Source organism: Protopterus annectens, chromosome 2.part1 (assembly GCF_019279795.1).
Source record: "Protopterus annectens isolate FY-2018-M chromosome 2.part1, PAN1.0, whole genome shotgun sequence".
NCBI classification, from domain to species: Eukaryota; Metazoa; Chordata; order Ceratodontiformes; family Protopteridae; genus Protopterus; species Protopterus annectens.
In genome coordinates this window covers 1492689399-1492701768 of record NC_056729.1, presented here as the reverse complement: position 1 = coordinate 1492701768, position 12370 = coordinate 1492689399, and the positions used below count along the sequence as shown (strand labels likewise).

At 37.4% G+C, this 12370-nt stretch overlaps 1 long non-coding RNA gene across 1 annotated transcript in view; it reads left to right on the top strand.

The window, feature by feature from the left end:
- Positions 1–3227: 3227 nt before the first annotated feature.
- The window catches only part of LOC122794505, a 112615-nt gene continuing 103472 nt past the window's right edge, over positions 3228–12370 (top strand). Inside the window, exon 1 of the long non-coding RNA XR_006363648.1 lies at positions 3228–3314. This is a non-coding gene — a long non-coding RNA (uncharacterized LOC122794505). The remainder of the gene's footprint in view (positions 3315–12370) is intronic.

Sequence of the window (12370 nt, the reverse complement as noted above, 5' to 3'; positions counted from 1 at the left end):
ATGACTTCATATGTGGAGTCTGGCCAGAGGAAGCATCGGAATGGTGGAAGCCATGAATCTCAGAGCTTTCAGAGACTCCCTGGCTGAAATGGATGCCAGGGGAAGAAGAGTTTGAAAGAATTTATTTATTTATTTTATTTATTTATTTTCAGCTTGATTACTGGGGAAGTCCACTGGGCCCAGAGAGCCCGTTTTCAGTGGAGCCCCGGTGAGAAAAAGTCCATGAAACAGATTACAGTACAGATAGCAGTTCAATAAAAATAAAAGTACAAGTACAAATACATATCAAATAATATGAAGCATGAGCAATATTGCCCATAGTGGAAAAATATCATGCAAATACATTTTAACAAATTCACACAGTTAAAGTCAAAAGTCAAAAGCTATTTACAATATTTACAGAGTGTGAGAGATCGTATGGGAATTAGCTACAGAAGATTTATAGCCTGGTATAAGGTGCTTAGGAACTCAGGAGGCTACCCTCCCAGGGGATTTTGTTAAAGAGTTCTAGGTAGGGAGAATGCAGTTACATTACCATTTGGAGGAGAGGTAGGTGTAAAGCTGAGTTTTGAAGTTGTTTGTGTTTGACATTGTCCTTAGTGTGGAAGGAAGAGAGTTCCATTTCTTACCTAAGGAGAAGGAGAAGGAGAGGAGAAGTTGTCCAGCAGGACATTTAGGTTTGTGGACAGTAATTAAGTTTTGGTGTTCAGATCTGAGAGTTCTATTTGGGATGTATTGGGGAAGGATGTTAGTTTGAGCGGGACATTTGGTTGGATTAAATATTAGTCTATGTGCTGTAGTGAGCTGGAGGAAGTCCAGGTAATTTGTGAATTCTAACCAGATGAGGGATTGGAGGGTAACACAGTGATGAGTGGCATGTTTGGCTTTGGTGGAAAATTTAGAAATTTTGTTGTAACAGCTTTCAAGTTTGGAAGTGATGGAAGATGATAGGTTAGTTAGTAGCGGGGCACCATACAGAAGGGAGGGAAGGAGGTAATAGGAGGCCAGAGTAGGCCTGGTAGAAGTAGAGAGGAAGTAGTTGTTCATGTATAGCATACCTAGTTTTTGGTAGGTTTTCTTTATATTTTGCTGAATATGGATCGAACTTGAGGTGTTTGTCTATAGTTACACCAAGTAGTTTGGCAAAGGGAACAACTTCGATCAGAGAGTTGCTTTGGCTAAGGACTTGGAAGGAATTTTTATCAAAAGAGAAAGATTTTGAGGGTGTGAATAGTAGTATTTTAGATTTGTTAACATTGAGACAAAGGTGATTTTGGCACATCCAGATCTCAGTAGTTGAGAAGGCAGTCTGAGTTTCAGACAGGAGTTCAGGGAGGCTAGAGGCAGAGCAGACAAGTGTAGAGTCATCTGCATATTGGATGACTTTGGCATTAGGAATAGCAGAGTGAAAGTTATTGATAAAGATAGTAAACAGCATTGGTCTGAGGATGGACCCCTGTGGTACTCTGGTAGGGGTGGGTAAGAAAGGTGAGGTGCCTTTTTTCCATTTCACAGCCTGAGATCTATCTGACAGATAGCTTGAGAACCAGGAAATAGTGTTTTGGGAGAGATTTGGATTTGAGAGATAACTTAGAAAGTGCTTATGGGAAACAGTATCAAATTCTTTAGAGAGATCTAGGAGGACTGTGGATACTAAGTTCCCAGAATCTCGGGCTTAATTGGCAGTTTCTAAGAATGAGAGTAGAGCTATTATGGTGCTATGTCCTGGTTGGTAGCCATGTTGGATAGGGGTAAGAAGTTTGTTTTTAGTCAGAGAAGGCATAAGTTGCAGGTGGATGCATTTTTCTAGGATTTTGGAGATTGGAGAGAGAAGAGCTATAGGGCGGAAGTTTGAAATGTTAGTGTTTTTGCCTCCCTTGTGGAGAGGAAGAATAAAGGTGGAATGCCAGAGTTTTGGGACATAGGATTCCTTTATGGATCTGTTAATTAGGATACTAATTGGAAAGAGGCGGACCAAGGAGGAGCAGGAACTGAAACCCCTTGAGGAGATCACAATGACAGCAAAGCATTAAATAACCCCCGAGTAAAGGCCTCTTCCCAAAAGAGAAACTGCGGAGCCCCATTAGACCCCTTGGAAACAGTCAACTGTGGTTCCCACAGAACTCCCAAAACTTGCAAAGCCTTGTCAGACGTACTGCCTGCCAAATCCTCACCGGGCTCTAACCCAGATGTGGTAGAAGAATCTGACAAAACAACTAGGTGAGCCTCTGAGTGCATAATAACCTCAGGAGAAACACCCAGCAGAGGCTGGACAGAGGAAGATTCTGGCCTTACCTTATGCACCTTCTACTTCCCAGATGACTGACCTTCGGGGCAGGAAGTTCCATCCATAGTACCCGCAGCAAGATGCTTAAGTCACTGGTTCTCAAGGGACAAGGAAAGGGAAGAAAGCCTACTACAAAGAGTTTTGGGGACAAATGCCTGACAAATCGAACAAGACATATGGTCATGAGCAGCACCAAGGCAAAAAAGACAGTTATTGTGATGGTCTTTATGGGGAATCAGTCTCCCACATTGGCATTTACCCTTCCTGGATGACATTAACTCCAAACAGCACTAAACAAAACAGAAAAAGTAACCAAAAACCCAAACGGGTACTTATATGCAACTGTGTGGACTGCAGCAAACAGGAGCAAGCAGAGAAAAAGCCAATAAACAGAAAAACGTAAAAAATCCCAGATGTATGCAACAGACCAGCAGTTAAAACAGTGTTCGGACTGGGAGCAAAAATGTTCTGAGGATGGTACGCCTGAACATCCTTTATGCCCTACCTTACGCAAGGAGTAAACAGGTGACGTTCAGTATACCTTAAAGAAACAAAAATGTTTTGTAAACTGGCCAGACGGAGGTCTTCACAGCAGGGAATCCCATTAGTAAGGAATAGTGCAGTGGTGAGTGTAAGGACATCTGTTGTCATCAATTTTTTGGTTTCCACTTTGAAAAGCCTGTGGGATACAATGAGTCTCACTTTAAATACTGGAGTATGCATAATGACATAATCATACAGCTGCAGAAATTACATACAGGCATGCAAGTTCATGTCACTCTTTATGAGCATCTAGAATATAGTATATAAATTAATTACTGCCTTTTTGAAAGGACTGACTCACAGAAAGACTATCTTCTACAAACATTATGTGTTTTTTTTTACTTGTGCAGCACTACATTGTGTGGCTTGCCTTAAGGATGCAGACACAGCCAGAATCAGGTATTCAGTACAGCCGATGGAATGAAAGCAATCAGGACAGTGTCAGTATCACAGTCTCTGGTACAGAAAGGACTGTGCAACAAAGGTAAGAACCTCTGCAATTATGCACATGGAATGCTGTCAAATGAGTACTACAAAATTAGTCTGTAGGCTCAGAAATGTTTAATGGTTATGATTTTGTATACTGCTTGCTAATTGATCAAGTATTTTTTTTTTAAATCTAGTAGCTGAACTTTAGATTTAAATGGGTGATTGTAAGCGTTTTAGGGATTATGTAAAAACTCTTTAAAAGGCTGAACATTTAAAAACTTAAAATTATAACAATCTTACAGTCTCTCAGCTATTTAATTTGTCTTATCCTGATGTTCTTTTCTTAGTCATTAGGCCTGTCTCTGTAAATCTATTTTTTTTCACTCACCGCCGTTTAAGTTTTTTTCTCAAGGAAATTAAATTATGAACCTTTAAGAAACCATTTCATGTAGTCAAATTGCATTGCATTTGAAATATACTACTAAACCCTAATGAAGACCTGCTACTGTATTAGAAATGTATAAGAACTATATAACATTCTGCTTTATAAAAACTGTATAATATCAACATATGAACTTTCTAAAGGTTTGCAAGTGTGTAAAGCTAATGATCTGTCATATCTGAAGTGTATGACTTAAGTTTACTTGCAGTACTTATTGTCTGTAAGTGCAGATCATGGCTGGAAAGGGTCTGGACTAGTTCTCCTACCCGAATACCAAGTAGCAAGCAAGTAAGTAGTAAGTAAATACATAAATAAATACATAAAAAGAAAATGATGAAATTCAGAATAAGGCTATCTGTGTTGTCTTTAACCAAAACCTACAAAACAAGCTATTTCAAAATATGACCAAGGCAGCTCGGTGGTGTAGTGGATACTGCTGCTACCTCACAGTTTTATGTTTGCTGTTCTGGTTCTCTGCTGAGATGCTGTTTGTGTAAAAATTGCAGTCTTCCTGTGCCCATGTGGGACATCAACAGTCCATCATTTAGAGCCACTGTTTACACCACCAAGTGTATTATGCATACTTTCATCTTAAAAGACATATTCAAAACTTTACATATTATTACATTTTACTTCTCTAAAACTTCCTACTCACTTCCTGCTTCCCAAACATCAACCCAACACACTCATTTCTTGCCTTTTAAAATAAAATTCTCCTATTTTATGGCAGCCTTGAAACATAATCCTTCTGTTTGTTCACTGTAGTCCCAACTCACTTAAATTAAATTCAGTCACTATTAATCTTTTGCTCATCCAATGTCTTTTATATAATCACTACAAAGTCCACTGAATACACCAAAAATTATGGAACATTCACCCCTTTCACCATTCCCTATGTTACATTTTCTAATTCTACACTGCATTCAGCTTCTTCAATGTTTATTACTAAAGTAAACAATACCCATTTATTGAGTAAACATGCTTAACCACTTTCTGTTTTTCTACCCTATCCATTTACTAAAACCACATTCCATACATTATTATACAGATTTCTGTGCACCATTAATTTTTTATCAGATTGTAACTTCTCAATACCTTCCACATACTCTCATGCCCCGCACTATTGAAAGGTTTGTGTACATCACACACCATCACCTGTTGCCCTCCCTCCTCCTTCACTATTGACATAACCACTTCATAAATTATTAAAATCATGTCTTTATTTTGTTTCATATATCACTTCATATATATCACTTCATATCCTACATATCCTACAATTTTACTTAACCTCACTTGTTTTCATAAAAATCTGGCAGCACTGTAGCACAGGGGGATAGCATTGTTGCTTCACAGCAAGAAGTTCCTGTATGATGTATGGTGAGCATCGGACATAACAACATAATTCGTACATATAACAATATGGACATATACAAATGGGTCACAACATGGATCATCATCGCAGGCCACAAGTGTCACAGATATGCATGCAGACTAATAATGGTGCATGTGTGTATGGTAGACAACAAGGGACATACCTCCATGAAACACATTCCTATCTGTCCACAATCAAAAGATGCAAACAAGAAAACAACTCAGGACATAGTGTAGAACTGTTGTCTATATCACATGCAACACATATCACTGTAAAGCATGGATAAAGTGTAATGTACTAAATGGAGTGACCTATGGTTAGTAAAAATGTCAGACTCCCGTGGCATCAAACTTCACAACAATCACAAACAGATGACATTGTCAGTGGTCTTAACAGCAATCATTATCACCACTGGATGAGACTGACACTACTAGACTGAGTGGATCAATTGTCACTGCTACTCTAAAGTAGTCTAGGGTTCCCATACTGACAGCTCACACCATAGTCTAATCAAAAACACTTGGCCAGGTTGCTCTGCAGAGGAGACTGATGGGGGTGACGTCAGTATGAGGGAGACACACTGTGGGAAAGAACATGAGTGTGACTCTCTGGTGGTAACTGCCGGGCCCACATCAAATGGGCCACCAGAAGTGTAGACATCAATGCCCAATGGGCAAGGTTTGGTCTGCTGAGAGTGAGTCTGCCTCTCCCATGTGGCACTCTGCTAAGTACAGTCAGTGCATGTAGAACCCTGCTCTTACTACAACACTGCTGTAGTACTGTGATAACCAGGGATTCAATGGACTGTGCCACAGATAACATGCTTTCTTTCTCTGCAGTCAATGCCACCATGATCTCACTTTGTATGAGCTCCTGTCCTTCATACAGCACACCCAGCTGGTGTGCAACATGATATGTGGTATGGGCTAGTACATAGATGTCAGATCCATGACGTCACTGGGAAGGTTCATTTGCCTATAGAAGTAGGTGGACCCTCTTTGACAAATTCCCATGCACACCAGCTGCACACCTTTGTCCACTGTGATGGGCAGTATCAACATGTTGTATGAATTCGGCTTTCTTTAAAACGAATCCCTTTTAAAAACCTCATGCATACCCAATTCGATAGTTAACAGTGCTTATTTAACTCATGTCAAACCTCAATAAATACTATTCCACATCTTCTCCAAACTGTAACTATGAAGCCCAAAGAGCTGATATATTGCATATATTTTGGAGCTGTAAATGTTCAGATAAGTTATGGTGTTCACTAAAGGCCAGACTAGAAAAGATTGGGTATGAAAAGACTACCTTGGCAGTTTGCTATTTTACACATCCACCCTATGGGATTAACCAAACAAAAACTACATATCTTAATTACCCCTTTTTATTGATGAAGCTATGTATATCTCACAAAGCTGGCTTGACAAATCAAATGAATCATGGGACGGCTTTAAACAAATGGTGATTAAATATATAACAGCTTATAATTTAATAGTTAGCAACCAAAGCAAATGCTTTTGCTATGCACAATTTTGGAATACATTTTTGACCACATACTCCAATAATTTCATCTAGACACATCTAAATGTTAAGCTGAGTTAACACAGAGGGGATTTATTATTAAGTTTTTTCATTTCTATGTTTGAGACCATAATGTTATATAATATTGTCATTGTACTAATTGAACTCATGTAATGACACTTGTCACTTGGGGTACATAGTTGTTATGTTATCATTTCTTTTTTTCTGTTAATTCTTCAATGTGATTGTACTAATTGAACTCATGTAATGACACTTGTCACTTGGGGTACATAGTTGTTATGTTATCATTTCTTTTTTTTCTGTTACTTCTTCAATGTGTTATAAATGAAGCACTTTTTATGTACTTATCTGGGCCTACTGTTAAATCCCGTATTACCAATAGACCAAACTACAAAGGGCAGAGACCATAAACTCGAAAAGTCACTTTCCTGAAATTTACAACATCAAGTCCCATAATACCTAAATGTATTGTAAAAGTTAAATGGCATTTGGTTAAATACTAAGTTGTCACATTAAAGATTCTATACTAAGAACGTAAAAAATATGGCAGATGTTACTTTGCATGCTGCTGGTGTCACTGGAGAAGTTTATGGAATTTTAAACTTAAAAAAAACCCCCAAAAAACAAGTACTAATAATTGAAAAGTATGTGCTTGATTTAGAACGGACCGTTAAAGAGAAAAAGATGTTGTTGTTGTAAGTACATATGTAGTGGTAGATGCAGAGATAGAGCTGTTACTGTATGTTTGGCTAGTGGTGAGCAGTTAAAAAAGTTCCTTGCTCATAATAACATAGGAGTAACACAGTGTATTCTTAGTTTACCCTTTTCCTCAATGTAGTGCAACCTCAGAGTGAGTTGATCTGTTTAATTTGTGGGGGGTGCAGGAGTGCAGAGGGGTGCAGACCCCCCTGCAAAAGTGCAGGAATTAAAAAATAGTTAAAGTTTTGCATCAGTGGAGGGTAGGAACTTGTTTGCTTTATAGTGTTCAGTATTATGGGACTCGATCCTGTAAACTTTCAGGAAATCAACTTTTCAGGTTTATGGTCTCCATCTTTTGTAGTTCAGTCTACTGGTAATATGGGATGTAAAAGTAGACCCACTTATGCTCATCACACGTTGAAGTTTTTGATATATTTCTTCATGGAAATACAAATAAAGATAATGGGGGGAAAAGTATCGACATGTTGTGGGGAAGTGTCAAAATCACCAGCAGACCCATCTTGGGGCTGTGGTCCACAGGCCTCATCCTGTCCGCCATCTGATAATCCTTCATTGTCAGAATGGCTGTACAAGTTTTTCTCCACATCTGAGGCTACAGCTGCATCCACAGGACTGTCACCATCTGGGTTGGAGTGCATCACCAAGTCTGTGTCCTGTGTGCCAGGGGCCATGCTAACATATTAAGACACATCAGACCCCCTATCGAAATCAGTGACTGGCTAATGGGGGATAAAGACAGTTGACATGCTAAAAGAAGAGACAGATGACATAAGTCAGGAAAACATGCTTACATCACATGTAATATATCATTAATGACATATGACACATATACCTCACAGTTCTCGCTACAATCTTACAGATAATAATGACTTACCAGAAGGTCTTGCCTGTGTATGACCCACAGAACCTATATAACAGAGAGCTGACAGTTATGTTGCTTATGCAACACACATGACATATATGAGGAATGCGAGCATAACACACACCTGACATGTCCATGTGGGAAGCTGGCGCCAGAGGCAAGGGATGAAATGCAACTGCTGTAGGGAAACAAAGGCATAAACACAGCATTCTTAATCACATTCTTGCTAGCATGTACCATTCCAACAGAGATACAACATACAGTAGGTAATATAGACACATACCAGGTACTGATGATGACTGTCCTATGTAGGGGTAGAAGGACACAGTATTAATGGAGGACAGCAAAAGGAGTAACAACAATGACATGTATGAAGGAGAGGTAATATACCTGTGACACTCTCCCGATGTGGTGAGTTTGTCTGTCGTAATGCAGATCCTGCAGTGGGAAAGTACAGACAAAGCAAACATAGTCATGTATGCAGGTACCAGCATAGTCACATGATGACATGTACAACACAGTAACAAAGAATGGTGATACTCACGTGAAGTATAGTGCACCTGTTGGCCAGATGTCCTTGTGTAGAAAAACAGCAACATTAATTTCATAAAACACAGATCTGCTACACATTACTGCAGCCTATGAACATGTTGTGGAACCAAATCTGGTCTGTCTGTAGGTGCACCTACACAGCTCATGCCCCCAGAAGATGCACCTGTATTTTACAATGTTAGTGAAATATCAGTATGACCGTATACAGCCATGGCATGAGGCTGAGGCAATAACAGGTAATGGTCACAGTAACAGTATATGGAGACACTCATTTATCATGTCCTGCTGTTATACAGAAGTGGATGGACCTGTGCAAATGAATGCAGACAAAATGACATTGTTTGCTGCACTATGTATGGCTACATGTCATTACATTTACATTGGTCATCATCACCCTGTGTGGACCCAAGTGCATGATGCAATTCTGTTGATGCAACACAAAAATGACAATACATAAATATGCATGCAACAGCACTATGTACTGAGTTACTCTATATACATCAGTGTTATGCAAAGTAAAACGTATATGTGCAGCATGGAACACCTGCTTTTATCTCACCACTGGGTATGTGGTGCTCCCCACTTGCCATATGCAGTGATGCAAGAAACTGTGTGGTCTCATTATGGGGTGTCAGTTGCGGGCTAACACTGGTGGCATCCATTGACTTTTCATACCGGTGTACCTTGTTGGCTGCATGAAGTATCATGTCACTGCAGCATCAGTGACACATCTCACAGGATTTATTGTGACCTCCCACAGCATTAATCATGTTTGTGTGGCTGGTCCAGACTTCATTCCTCCATACTGTATTCTGAGTCTTCATCCATGCTGGCGCAGAGCATCTGTTATAATTTTGTTTTCCTGTGGGGAGAAATTGTCATCCCTAGGTCTGTTTGCCATCCGAAAGACAGTTATATACACATGGTTAGATTGATACGGGGGGCCCACATATGGAGATAATTATGTGGACAGCTTATGCCAATTTAACCTCTCTGCAGTCCTGTGCAATGCCAAAATCTAGCAAATAGTCCCTCTGCCATATAGTACTCTAACATATAAAACTATAGGTAATATAAAAACAGTGCATGAATATATAACACTTGGAACAACAACATAAGTTTACATTAACATAGTACTCGTAACATATGTTTAAAACAGAAATGTGTGATGTCTATAGCTGTAATGCAATTTGAGCATAACCAGACAAGCTGCGTAAAAATGGAGTTATATCAACATGAAATGTTATACATGATGAGCTTATATCAACACAATCAGTACTGAACAGTGAATGTCATCCACATTAGCAGAGAATATCTGAAAATTATCAATTGAACAACTTCGAAAACCATCAGAAAGCCTCTGTATCCACAAGCAGGCCACAGACAGTACATGGTAAGCAGACATAAACACTGATCTTTTTTTACTGAGTCAGTAGTTCTAATACTTGTTTTAAGAAGCATCAGTGAATAATTATCCACAACAACAATACAAATATATACTACTTTGCAACATACGGATAAAATCAAAATCCATATTTTTCCCTTTATATACCACAGAGTGTATCGAGTCACCAGTAATAAATACGGAAAACCTGTGAATATGTCTTTATGTACTGTTCACTTGTACTGCTTAAATTTGTTTGTACAACTGCGTATGGAAAAGTACTGATTGTTAGTGATGCAGATGTACCCACCTCAATGTATACAAGTCAATCCTGCACCCCTCTAGTAAGTCACAAACACTTAAAAGTGAACTTGCCAGGAAACTCCAATAAGTGTACCATCATCTTATCCGAGAAGACGATAGTTTATTAACCACATAGAGACATCTATAAAATGTTGAAAAGACACATTCCACATAAATCCATAAAATGATAAACTAACAAGTTAAGCGCTTTCACTCACTATATGTGAGCTTCATCAGAACATAACCAGTATCCTGTGAACGTCTTAAATTTAAAATCTGGCGCCAATTTTATCAGCTGTTATCCTATTTTGGCTTTTAAACTTCTTAAACTTCTTAACTTCTTAATTTAAACTTCTTAAAGCACCAGTCAACAATTTAATGTCTGTACGTGTAAACATTGCACATAACCAATCCTTGTATACTTAAAATGTGCTAATACAATGAGTGTAAAATGAAGAATAAAAATATTAAAATAAAAACAAAAAGAAAAAGGTGTTAAAAACACATAATTTGGACACTGAATACATAATATAATAAATATCTTCTAAACAACTTCTATAAGCATTCGCACTACTTTATATAAATTATATACTATATATATATATATATATATATATATATGTAATCATATATGCGCTTCCTGAAACATCTTTCTGTTTTGCCTATGTGGTAACTGGCACATACATTACACTTGGCCATATAGATCACCATTTTTGTATTACAGTTACCTTTTTTAAACTTCACCAACTGTCGATATTCATTATTAATAATTATTTGATCTTTTTCCAATGTATATTTACATTTTTTTTAAATATTTTTTTAAATGTTACAACAACCTCCTAGATGTGTAACAAGACGAGTTGAGAACATTAATAATAAAAAAAGCGGTACAAGAAAATGTGTTGTTTGTAACCAATGTAAATATATATTGGAAAAAGATCATATAATTATTAATAATGAATATCGACAGTTGGTGAAGTCTAAAAAAGGTAACTGTAATACAAAAATGGTGATCTATATGGCCAAGTGTAACGTATGTGCCAGTTACTACAGAGGCAAAACAGAAAGATGTTTCAGGAAGCGCATATATGATCACATATATAATATATAAAAAAAGATTCTACAAGCACATTATCTAGACATGTTGAAAAGATGGGGGCTTTACATGAATTTAAATTTGCTATACTAGATATTATACAGATAGATCCCAGAGTTGAGGATTTTAAGAAAATGTTAAATTTTAGAGAAGTATGGTGGCAGTTATTTTTAGATGCCACCACTCCACTGGGGTTAAATGATTTTATTTCATGTAAACCCATTTTAGAGATGGATATTAAGTAACACATTTTTATTATAGTTAAGTAGTACAGATGATTCATAAAATTGATATAGGAATTTTTTCAGATAGGATATACCCAGTTTGGTATTTGATAATATATTTATGGAGATATTTATGGCACAGGATAGACATTTATACATTTTAATATTAGTATTTATACACAAGTAATCATTTAACAGTTAGAGCAATTAGAATTACACTAGCGATCAATTTTTATAGATATATAGTAGTGCGAATGTTTATAGAAGTTGTTTAGAAGATATTTATTATATTATGTATTCAGTGTCCAAATTATGTATTTTTAACACCTTTTTCTTTTTGTTTTTATTTTAATATTTTTATTCTTCATTTTACACTCATTGTATTAGCACATTTTAAGTTTACAAAGATTGGTTATGTGCAATGTTTACACGTACAGACATTAAATTGTTGACTGGTGCTTTAAGAAGTTTAAAAGCCAAAATAGCATAACAGCTGATAAAATTGGCGCCAGATTTTAAATTTAAGACGCTCACAGGATACTGGTTGTGTTCTGATGAAGCTCACATATAGTGAGTGAAAGCGCTTAACTTGTTAGTTTATCGTTTTATGG